Raw genomic sequence first — 11,315 nt, 5'->3', positions numbered from 1 at the left:
CCAGTGTCGCTAATCCAGAGCCGAGAGGCAGGGCCGAGGAGCCGAGCGCAGAGCGGCCGCCCCCATCGATGGGCCGCGGCGCTGCTCCCCCGCCCCCTGCTGTCCGGCCGCCGCCCACCTGCGCGCGCCCAGCCCCAGCCCGGCCCGCGCTCGCCTCAGGAGCGCACCCTCTTGCTCTGCGAGGAAAGGCTGCGCGAGGAAACCGGCCACAGGCAAGGGCTGAAGGCATCGCCGGGAGGAGCGGAAAGGGGCGAGGTGGCCCCTTCCCCCTGGCGCGGGGCGGGGGAGAGGTCTCCCGTTTCGGCCACCAGGGAAGGCCCCCTCGGCCCTGCCGGTGCGCGCCACGGGGACGCCGCTGAGTGCGCGGGTTCCCGGCCTGTGGGGCTCAGGACACCCCGCTCTGGCGGCACAGCACCTTTGGGAACGGAGTGGCACCCCACTGCAAAAATCAGTCCACGTAGGACAGTGCCTCCCAGCGCACAGGCTGGGCAGTAGGGCCAGGGGTTGTCCTGGGTTGTGTCACTCAGGCTGCTGGGCAGCTCCAGCCACATGGACTTTGGCAGAACTGTCCCCTCTGGCCAGACTAGTCCCCGCATGGTCCAGAACGGGCTTCTCTGCAGCCTCCGGGATGGGATACAGGACATGCCAGATTATAGGTGAAGAGGCTGCTATAGGTAGGGGATGAGATCTGCATCACTCCTTCCCACTCGCAGCACCTGTCAAAGGATCTGGGGGCGCCCCAGGGGGCCCTGGCAGCCTGGCTTGAGAATCACTGTTTTAGTGCATGAGAGCCATAAAACATAACCACCTCTTATTTCAATGTAAAGCTGAGTTGCTAAAAAGAAACAGCACAAGTTGCTAGAAGAGGTCATCTATATTTTCAAATTTTGCAAAATAACCATGATCTTATAAGTAAATCTGAAACAGATTTCTTAAAAATACAATTTGCTTTGACTTTAAAAAGTAATTCTTCTTTCCTTTTGCCTCACCTTATGTAAAATGTTTCCCACTCCAATGCCTCCACCCCTAACTTGGGCCAGTATTTCCTTTTCCCATCAAAGTAATGATAGAGTAAATCAAAACTGCAGGACTTCAGTGAGCTTCTTTGCTTTTAAAATATAAACAGAATTGGACAAGGTGACAGTTATAAATTTGTAACATCTCGTAAAATAGAGCAGCAGTAGTATAAATATTGATATTAAGTTCAAATGTGTCCATGCTTAACTGTTCGGCCACTTATAATTTATACAAGTGTGTCAGTGGTTCCTCACAGTCTACATATTTTCTTCTGTAATAGTGACTTCAGTACATGACAACAACTGATCCTCATCACAGATGACATCTGATCCTCATTACAGTTACAGTACTTCTCTGATTTTGGCAGGTTTGTAGCATCTTTTTTGGTCTTGTTGAATTGTATATCTAAAGTTTCATCTTATGAGAAGGAAAACTTCATGTGATAGGTTCCCAAACTTTTTTTCAGTCCTCTCCCCTGCCATGCGTAATCAGGCAAACTGTCTCCCTTACCATTCAAAGTTGTACAACATCCCTGTGACACTAGGATAGTGTGCATTTTAGTTGAGTGCAATTTTTTAAATATTTAGTTGTGTGCGTTTTGTGCGCTTTCCTCTTTCGGGAACCACCTACTATGCCACAGATTCATTTCAGTGATGTTTTATGCCTCCTTTTTTTTTTTTATTTATGATTCCTGCATCTGTTTTGCCTCCAGACTGTCTTATGAACATGAACACTTCCTCCCAAAGGTTTTGGGAACTGTGGTCATTTTGTTAATCTCTGATTTAGTCTGTAAAGTACAAATATACTCTGCCTTCTGTCATCCTATTAATATCATCAGTAGGCCTGTCTGCTACAGTAATTATTTCTTCTTTCTGAAATAGCAGTCTTTTCATTCTGTTGATGCTTAAACTTATCTTTTAATCAGCAATAGCACTTTTCATTTTCACTTGTGTTTTGTTTGGTTTGGTTTGTTTTTCTTGGCCACCTTCACCCTTGCTTATAACAAATTTTGTAAGATGAGGAAAAAACAAAAAAGGAAGCCTTAGATTCATCTCCCTTCAGTTTAAAATGTTCTGTTTTTCAATAAAATCAACCACTGAAAAAAACTTGTTTGGAAACAAATGGAAGTTATTTGTGCAGTATTGAAAAATTTGCTTGTCTTTTTAGAAAACAAAGAACACATCCTTGCCCTGTAAAGTTTGCAATTTAATTTGCATGTGATGCAATGAAAGGCAGTAAATAGTAGGGAGGGAGGTGAGAAAGTACAAAGGTCAAGTAATTAGATCAGTAAACTAACTCATTTGTAGTGTATAGAATCTTGTAAATATCCATAAAAAGGATGTTAGTGTGTTTGTTTTTCTTTTGGGGGCAGATATACTTATTTCTTGCAACAGTAGGTTTCTGAAAGATATTTGAAAAAAAAAAGCAGCCTAATTGTTCATGCCATAAAATACCATCAGCTTTCTAGATATTATTTACTTCCTGTACTGTACTTTGTCCTTTTTTAGGCCCAAAAGGTTGATAAAGGTTGATTCATACCAATCTATCTTGTTTGTTGTTTCCTACTTATTTTAACTAGGATTTTCTTTAAATTCACCAGCTGAGCTGACCAGACAATATGGACTGAATTCCATACTAGTATGGGTTTATCCCAGTCTCTCTCCTGTTAGCCCCTTGTTACCTCTTTTGGACTCCCCTGGGTACTGAAGTTTCTCTCAAGATTACATCTGTGTAGGATTCTCATTCTCTGATCTCTTACCACAGGACTGCTGAAATATACCTAGCTCCTATGGGTTTTTTATTTTTAACCTTTAAGGAGAGTAATAGCAAGGGGTAGCACCAAACCCCCTAGATGCGCTTGTCTTTTCGAGTTGGAAGCCTGCCCTCTGAATATTCCTATCAGTACTTTTGATAATGTATACAGTAGACCATACAAATATACAGAAGCTCTGTATAGAACACTGTGTTTCTTTGGGCTTCATCTCTGTATCTTATCCCAACAGCACCTAAAGTTACTGCTCATTACTCTGATTCCATGCGAGCCAGATATGGTATTAAATTTCACAGGTCTCCCTATCAAATCATTCATCTGTGTTTTGCAGTGCTTCAGCAACTTGTAGGAATCCAATACTTACCTTCAGCACTATTTTTTGGTGCTTAATACTTTGGGTGCCAGACATTTTTTTGAACCTCGATGTCTCAGATTTTAGTGCTACTTCCCTGTCAGTGTTGTATAGATGGATCAGTATTCTTTTGATGTTGCAGTCAGCCAAGAACTCCTGTAAGTCCAAAATAATGTGGTTGGCCACAAAGTTTTGCACAGTTAGCTGATATGAATGAATGTCTAGACTGAGTTTCAGAGCTGCCCATGTTGTCACAAATGCAGTGGCAAGCCCCCAAAAGAATAGCCTTCCTCTTTGAACCAATTTTACTATTATCTTCTAAATGAAGTATTTAGTATTTAAAGATGATGGTACTTAGTCACCACATGAGGTCAGGAAAATAATTCCTCACTTGAAGCCCCTGACAGCTCCTTATTAAAGCCTTGCATTGTCCTGTCCAGCTTCCATGTGCTTGAAGTACAGATCCAGATAATAATTCTAGATATCAGTATGAGCTCAGTGACCTAGCCCTAATCACTAATAATAATGGGTAGGGCTGTTATAAAGTTCTCTGTATTGGCTTTTAAGGCATACCTCTTGCCTCCTGTTAGCAGCTGTCAAAATTGTCAGCATGAGCACTTCTTCCACAAGGGACACCATCTTTGGCATCGATGCTCCCATTACGTGTGGCTCTGGTGTCAACCCAGACTTCCTTACCACTGATACCAAACACACAAACATGGGAATTGCCATATTGGATCAATTTTTAATTTTCCATTTTTATTTAATTTAATGTTCCCTTGTTTTTGTGTTATGAGAAAAAGGTCAAAAACATTTTCAGTCTACTTTTTCTGTGTCACTCATTATTATAGATATTTTTACTATGTTCTCTCATATTTATCTCCTTTCAAAGATAAACAGTTTCACTTATTTAAGTCTCATGTTATGTGCATGTTCCATACCTCTAATCATTATCATTCCAATTTTCTGCAATATCCTTTGGATGTGAAATGTCTAGTATTACATACTATTGCAGATGAGGCTATTTGATTGATATATTTAGAATCAAAAGGTTCAATATTTCGGAACATGATAGATAAGTGTTGGGGATTTCAAAGACAGCCAGCTCAGGATAATCATGAATTAAGGAAGTGTAAGTGAACAGAGACTGTTACCAAAAATAAAGGCCCTGTAAACTCCTCATCCAATTCCTCCACTGCCATTCTGCTGCCCACTTCACCTGACTGGTTTAGGCCTCTCTGAAGTTCCTCAGAGTCCTTTCTGGTATTTCCTAATCTAAACAACTTTGTGTCATTTAAGAATTTTGCTGATCCTTCCTTTTAAGGCCTGATGTTGGATTTTTTTTGGGAGGGAGAAAGATTTAGAAATTTGGTGCCAAGCAACCCAGAGAGAAAGAATGGCAAGAAGAGCAGAGGAAGAGAAGACAACAAAACAGATGGGACAATTCTATCTTCATTATTCCAATAATAAAGTTTTTTTCAGTCATATTAGAACACAGTGATTTCTTTTATTCTTCTTATTGTCATGATGCAAGGGCTTGCGTTTTCAAGATGATTTGCTTCCTGAACTACCATGATGTTTAATCACCTCAAGTAGAGATGTAGTAGCTTTTCAGCGTAAATTGAGAGCTGACAAATTGGGCTCTATCCATCCATTCTCTTATCCAGGTATTTATATGGCCTTCATTACCACAATACAATCCCTCAAAAGTGTGAGGAATCTGTGTAGAGGTCAACTACCTAAGATAGATTAAACATACCTAAACTAAACTCATTCTTCTTAAAATATATGTAATTTTTAGGGCTAAGATCTTGCACTGAACTTTAGGTCTCCTAGGAGTGGCCTGACTCTGGATTAGGTCTACCTGTGCCTAATTGCATTTTTGGCTGCAGACAGCTGAGCATCAGGATGTAAACCCAGGAGTCCTCAAGTTATATTGCTGTTTGGGAAGTCTGTACATGGCCTCTTCTTGACTTCAGCTCCCAGTCTTGTCTTTCTGTTTCTGCTTAGTCTTCAGTTCCTGCTCTGTCTTCCATTGCTCCCTGTTTCCATCTTCCATCTCCAGCTATTGATCCCTGGCTTATATCCGCCTACTCTTCTGGTTTCCACCTCTGGTTCAGTTCCCTCACGTTGAACAGCCTGCTTCCAATCCCAATGTGGTGTTGTCTGTAACTTCTGACTTCAGTCTCTGCCTTTGGAAACAGCTCTCCAAGTTTGTGACCTGGTCCTAACCATTTGAGTGCATCACCCACACTATGGTTCTTTTAACATGTACATTTTATGTAATTACACTGTTCTGCTCTGCAAAAGTTTTCAGCTGGTTTATCCTCCTCCCTGTTTGCTCCCCATTTTAGACTTCAGCAAACAGATTTCATATAATAATTAATTCCTGGTATAACCTTTCAGTGGATTCCCATTTTAACTTTCTTGTAATAACTAGTAAGTCACACTTAGCTCTGTTATTGGTCACCTCTGTGTATACCTATATATCAAACAAGAATGTCAGAATCTGCTAAACTAGGATCCTTTAGCGTATAGAATTTCTGTGTCAATGAAGACAGTGTTTTCAGATATCGGTTGGAGAAAAAAATGTTGGCTAATGAAGTAAACTGAACTGTAAAAATGCTCTGATTATTCTGTAATCTAACAGAAACCAATAATGAACAATTATGAAAGGAAAAAGTGTGTTACAGTAAACGTACATTTCCCTTGTGGGGAAAAATGGCAATAAAGTATTGGAACAATTGTGGTCTGAAGTCATATTTTCCATTGCTTTCCTTCCAATGAGACAAACCTGTGTGGGCGGTAAGCTTGCTGAATTTAAAACTAGCACTTCCTTTATTCTTTTAGAAATAAATTTAAAAAAACATATCAAAATTTTTAAAAGTAAAAATTGAAAAATGTTCAAGGGAATCAGTCTTACAGTATCATGAGAGGGATTTGAATTGGCCAGACTGGGCCTTTTGTTGCTTTGGGTTACAAAGACAAAGGCTTTGCACAGAAAGACAGCTGACATGGATTGTTTAATATGTGGGAAGAGACAAAACTTGGATTCCTTTGGCAAAGGTTTCCTACTATTTAATTGAGGAACTATGTTGCTGGAATCAGAGTGAATTTAGTTGTCAGGATCAGAACCTAGCTAACTTTTGTTTGCCTGTAAGCTCAATGGGACTACTTAAATCCTTATAGTTAAGAGTAAGCACCTTTTTGAAAGCAACAGAGGAAGTTCTGCTTAGTTGCAGAACCCTGCAACTGAAGTTGCAGCATTTGGGATGAGGAGATAAAAATGGTGTGAGTTTCTTTAACTGCAATGGTGAGAGTCACTTTAATTTAGGGTTATCCTGAATAATCAAATTCTATGTAAACAGACACTCTACTACCAACATTAAAATTTAAGCTGGTAACTTTCCCAGTGCAAACAAAAACCTGTCAGCCCTAATGTTGTCTTCACAAATTGTTTTAGTAATTTTCCTTACCCATTCTCACTGTGGTGAGATAGAAGAGCCACGGAAAGGGGGTATTCCATGAGTTAAGACTATCAACAGTTAAGATTTTGCAGACATCGTTTTACATGGTGGACTTCCAGGAGGCACCATTGGATCAGGTAAGAAAGCAGAGCTGTATTTTGTCTGTGTGTATAAGAACTATTAGGAAATAAGCCAGTTGATCAGTTGCATTTCTAAGAGTAAACTAAGCCTAAACACTCACTCGGTATCTATTTCCCCCTGTGGTCATTTTTTGTAAATTTAAGCTGTTGATTAGACTTTTTCGTCATCATTTGATGAAGTTGGAAAAAATAAGTTGGAAAAAATAAGTAACATTTCTATTAAAAAGAACACCAGACTTCACTGAGAAGTTTGATTTTGCTTTTCTCCCCCATTTTCACTCACCTCTGTCATGTAATATTACAACCCTTCTCTGCGGGTTGGCAGGGGGTGGGGTCTGGAGGCCCCCTTGTGCCCAACTTTGAGCCCTGGAGGAGCAGGTGAGGGAACTTCATGCTGAGGTGAGCAGGCTACAGGGGATCAGGGCTGCAGAGAATGAAATTGACACACATTTCCATTCTCTGCAGGATCAGTCTTCCAGCAGACAGACCTCCCAGAAAGGACACACAGTAGAGGAATGGCAGAAGGTGACCACCAGAACCAGGGCTGCTTGGGCTAGCATGGTGGTGGCTCCCGAGATACAACTGAGGAACAGGTTCAAGGCCTTGGCAGCCTTGGAGGAGAAGATTGAAGTGGATGCCTCTGGTGGGGACGATGATGGTGCCACTCTACACATAACACAGTCTGAACAAGGACGGAACACCACAAGGATGAAATGCCAAGTCCTCATCATTGGAGACTCCATCCTGAGGGAAACGGAGGGTCCCATCTGCCGACCTGACCCCATGGCACGCGAGGTCTGCTGCCTGCCTGGGGCTCGGATTCAGGATGTTAAGGCAAGCATGTCTTCTCTTCCAGGCTGGCTGATCTAGTATGGCATGCTTTAAAACTAGCTTCGCCGGGGGATGGGGTCAAAGGGGGACACAAAAAAACTTCCCAGCCAAGACAGGTGACAAGCACAAGAAATACCCAAGTAAGTGACAGGGATCTGGGTAGTCCTGGGATCGGGGGAGGGGCATGCACCCATAGGAGGCATCCAATGCTTCTACACATGCTCATAGTATGGGGAACGAGCAGGAGGAACTTGGCCTCCTGCTTGCTAACACAAACCCGGACATAGTGGGGCTCACTGAAACATGGTGGGATTCAACCCATGACTGGGCGGTAAACATCAAGGGCTACAGACTGTTCAGGTGGGATATAACCGTGAGGAAAGGTGGGGTGTGGCACTCTACATCAAAGAACAATACACATCCTCAACAAACAGCACAGAGTCAGAGGAGGGGCAGGGATTTAACAGTGGGCATCTACTATTGACCACCCAACCAGTGGGAAGAGCTGGATTGGGAATTCTCAGGTCAGCTTGCAGAGGCAGTTAGGTCAAGGGATGTGGTCATCGTGGATGACCTAAACTACCTGGACATCTGCTGGGAGGAGCAGTCAGCCAGGTCTGACTGCTCACGTAGGTTCCTAGCTGAGATAGAGGACCTCCATCTAGCCCAGGAGGTACACAGTCCCACCAGGGAAAATGCCTTGCTGGACCTAGTCCTGACCACAGACAGTGACCTGGTGAGGAGACTGTGAGTTCTCAACCACCTGGGCGATAGCAATCATCACCTACTGGAATTCACCAGCGCAGGGTGTCAAAGGTCTGCAGCAAAGCAGCAGCCCTTGACTTCAGGAGGGCCTATTTCAATGAGTTAAGGAAGTTAGTCGGAGAGACACTGAGGTCCCGGAGGGTAGGGGAGTTGGGAGTCCAAGACGAGTGGTCATTCCTTAAGAAGACTATCCTCCAGGCTCAAAGGGTGACCATCCCAACACGAGTGAAAGTGGGCAAGAGTGCTCAAAAGCCCCCAGTGGAAGGGAGGGGCATCACCAAGAAGGATTATACCTCCATTGCTCGAGACTGTAGGGAGGCTGATAACAAGAAGTCCTTTTTTAAATACATAGGGAGTAAGAAGAAAGCACCAGGTAACATGGGGCCCCTTCAGGACACACTTGGCAATCTGGTGGCTGCACCAGATGATAAAGCTGACCTTTTTAACAAATTCTTTGCCTCCATTTTTCTGAGCAGGGACTGGGACATCCCCCCCCCCCCCACTGGGATCCTGGATGGACCCAGAAGAGGCACAGCCAGGCCCAGTGTCAGAGAGGATCTAGTTAGGGAAATTCTGGTGGGGCTGGACATGTTCAAATCAGCAGGTCCAGATGATCTTCACCCCAGGGTGCTGAGGGAATTGGCAGAGGTCATTGTGGGACCCCTGGCATGGCTTTATGAGCACTCATGGTGCTCTGGCCATGTGCCAGAAGACTGGAAAAGGGCCAGTGTGGTCCCCATTTTCAAAAAGGTGTGGAAGGAGGACCCAGGAGACTATAGGCCCATTAGTCTTACCTTGGTCCTGGGGAAGCTCTTTGAGAAAATTATCCAGGAGCACATCTGCAAGGGACCAGCAGGGGAGATTATGTTTAGGGGCAACCAACATGGGGTCATTAGGGGCAGGTCCTGTCAGACCTACCTGGTTGCCTTCTGCGTCTAAGGATTTTGTGACCTGGTTGTAGGTATCGCAGTAGATGTTGTCTTCCTGGACTTTAGGAAGGACTTCGACACTGCCCCCACCCCATTCTCATTAAAAAAAATATCAGGCGACTGTGGTGTCAATGCCTACGTAGTCAGATGGGTCACAAATTGGCTGGAGGGCCACACCCAGAGAATGGTGGTGGATGGGTCACTTTCAACCTGGAGGGATGTGGGCAGTGGGGTTCCGCAGGGCTTCGTCCTTGGGCCTGCACAGTTTAACTTCTTCATCAGTGGCTTGGATGAGGGGGTGAAATGCACCTTGTTCAGATTCATTGATGACACCAAGATGTGTGGAGAAGTGGGCATGCTAGAAGGGAGGGACAGGCTACAACTTGATCAGGACAGGTTACAGGGTGGGCGGATGAGAACAGGATGGGATTCAATACTGACAAGTCCAAGGTGCTGCACCTAGCAAGGAAAAACCAGCAGCATACCTACAGGGTGGGGAACTCCTTTCTCGTCAGCACAGAGGCAGAAAAGGATGTTGGAGTCATTATTGATTCCAAGATGAACGTGGGCCACCAACGTGAGGATGCGGTCAATAAGGCTAACCGCACCTTGTCATGCATCCACAGAAGCTTCGTGAGCAGATCCAAGGAGGTGATCCTCCTCCTCTGTGTGACATTGGTCAAGCTACAGTTGGAGTACTGTGTTCAGTTCTGGACACTGCACTTAAAGAGGGATGTGGACAGCACTGAGAAGGTCCAAAGGAGGGCCACTCACATGGTCAGGGGGCAGCAGGGCAGACCCTATGAAGAGAGGCTATGGGACCTGAACCTGTTCAGCCTCCACAAGAGAAAGCTGAGAGGGGATCTGGTGGCTGTCTATAAACTTACCAGGGAGGAGGACCTGCAAGAAATGGGAGAGTCCCTGCCCCCCGCCCCCCCCACACTACCAGGAGTAACTAGGAATAGTGGCCATAAGTTGACAGAGTAGGTTCAGGCTAGGTATCAGGAAGTACTGCTTCCCAGTCAGGGTGGCTAGGATCTGGAACCAACTTCCAAGGGAAGTGGTGCTCGTTCCTACCCTGGAGGTCTTCAAAAGGAGGCTAGATAATCACCTAGCCGGGGTCATTTGACCCCAGCATTCTTTCCTGCCCACGGATGATCTGCTCAGGTCCCTTCTGACCCTACTAACTATGAAATAACACTGAATCAAACAGACTTCACATTTCCTAGTAGAAACTAGGAATTTGTAGCCACAGGCTTTCCACTAGAGGGCACTAAGTGATTTTAAAAATTAAGGTTGTCAGAGCAATAAAAGTAAATTATATGAATTAAGTTCTATGTTAAGCAGTGAAATATATCATGAGTGTAATAAAAGTTTGCATTTACAAAAATATTTCCACATGTATTTATTAATGTAGAATGTTACCTTTTTAGAAAATGCTTGTAAACATCTAGTTGTGAATATTTCATTTTTATGAAACCGAAGTAAACTGGAGACATCTGAAATGGAGATTTTATAAATGCCATATGTAATGCAACTACCCAAGAAAAACAAACAAACAAACTAAACCACACTAATGTTCATATTTGAACATAAAATAGCAACGGCCTAAATCAAAGCCAAGCCTGCAACATTACATATACATATCTGTACTAAAATAAGCTTGAAGTTCATTTTTTGCCTTTGTTAAAAATCTTGGTCAAGCTCCTAGTGTGATCCAGTGATCAAGTCTGAAAATGCAGTAACCTCTGCATTTGTTACTGCCTGGAATGGTTGTCACATTTTAAGCTAAGGCTTCTAAGACATGTGGGGGAAAGCATCGTGATCTTATGATTAGAGCACAAAACCCAGATTAAGATCTCAGTTTTATACCTGGCTGCCACAGATTCTGTTAATTTGTACAGCTCATTTTATCCCTGTCTTAATTCTTCATCTATAAATCTGGGGTGGCAATACTTCACTGTCACACAGGGACAACATAGTGGGTGCACCTACATGAGCTGTTTACTGCAGAGTTGACTAGTTAGCTCCAGCAGTAAATAT

This window comes from Crocodylus porosus, unplaced genomic scaffold (assembly GCF_001723895.1).
Source record: "Crocodylus porosus isolate Cpor-Errol unplaced genomic scaffold, CroPor_comp1, whole genome shotgun sequence".
Taxonomy (NCBI): Eukaryota; Metazoa; Chordata; order Crocodylia; family Crocodylidae; genus Crocodylus; species Crocodylus porosus.
Note: the sequence above shows the minus strand (reverse complement) of the source record.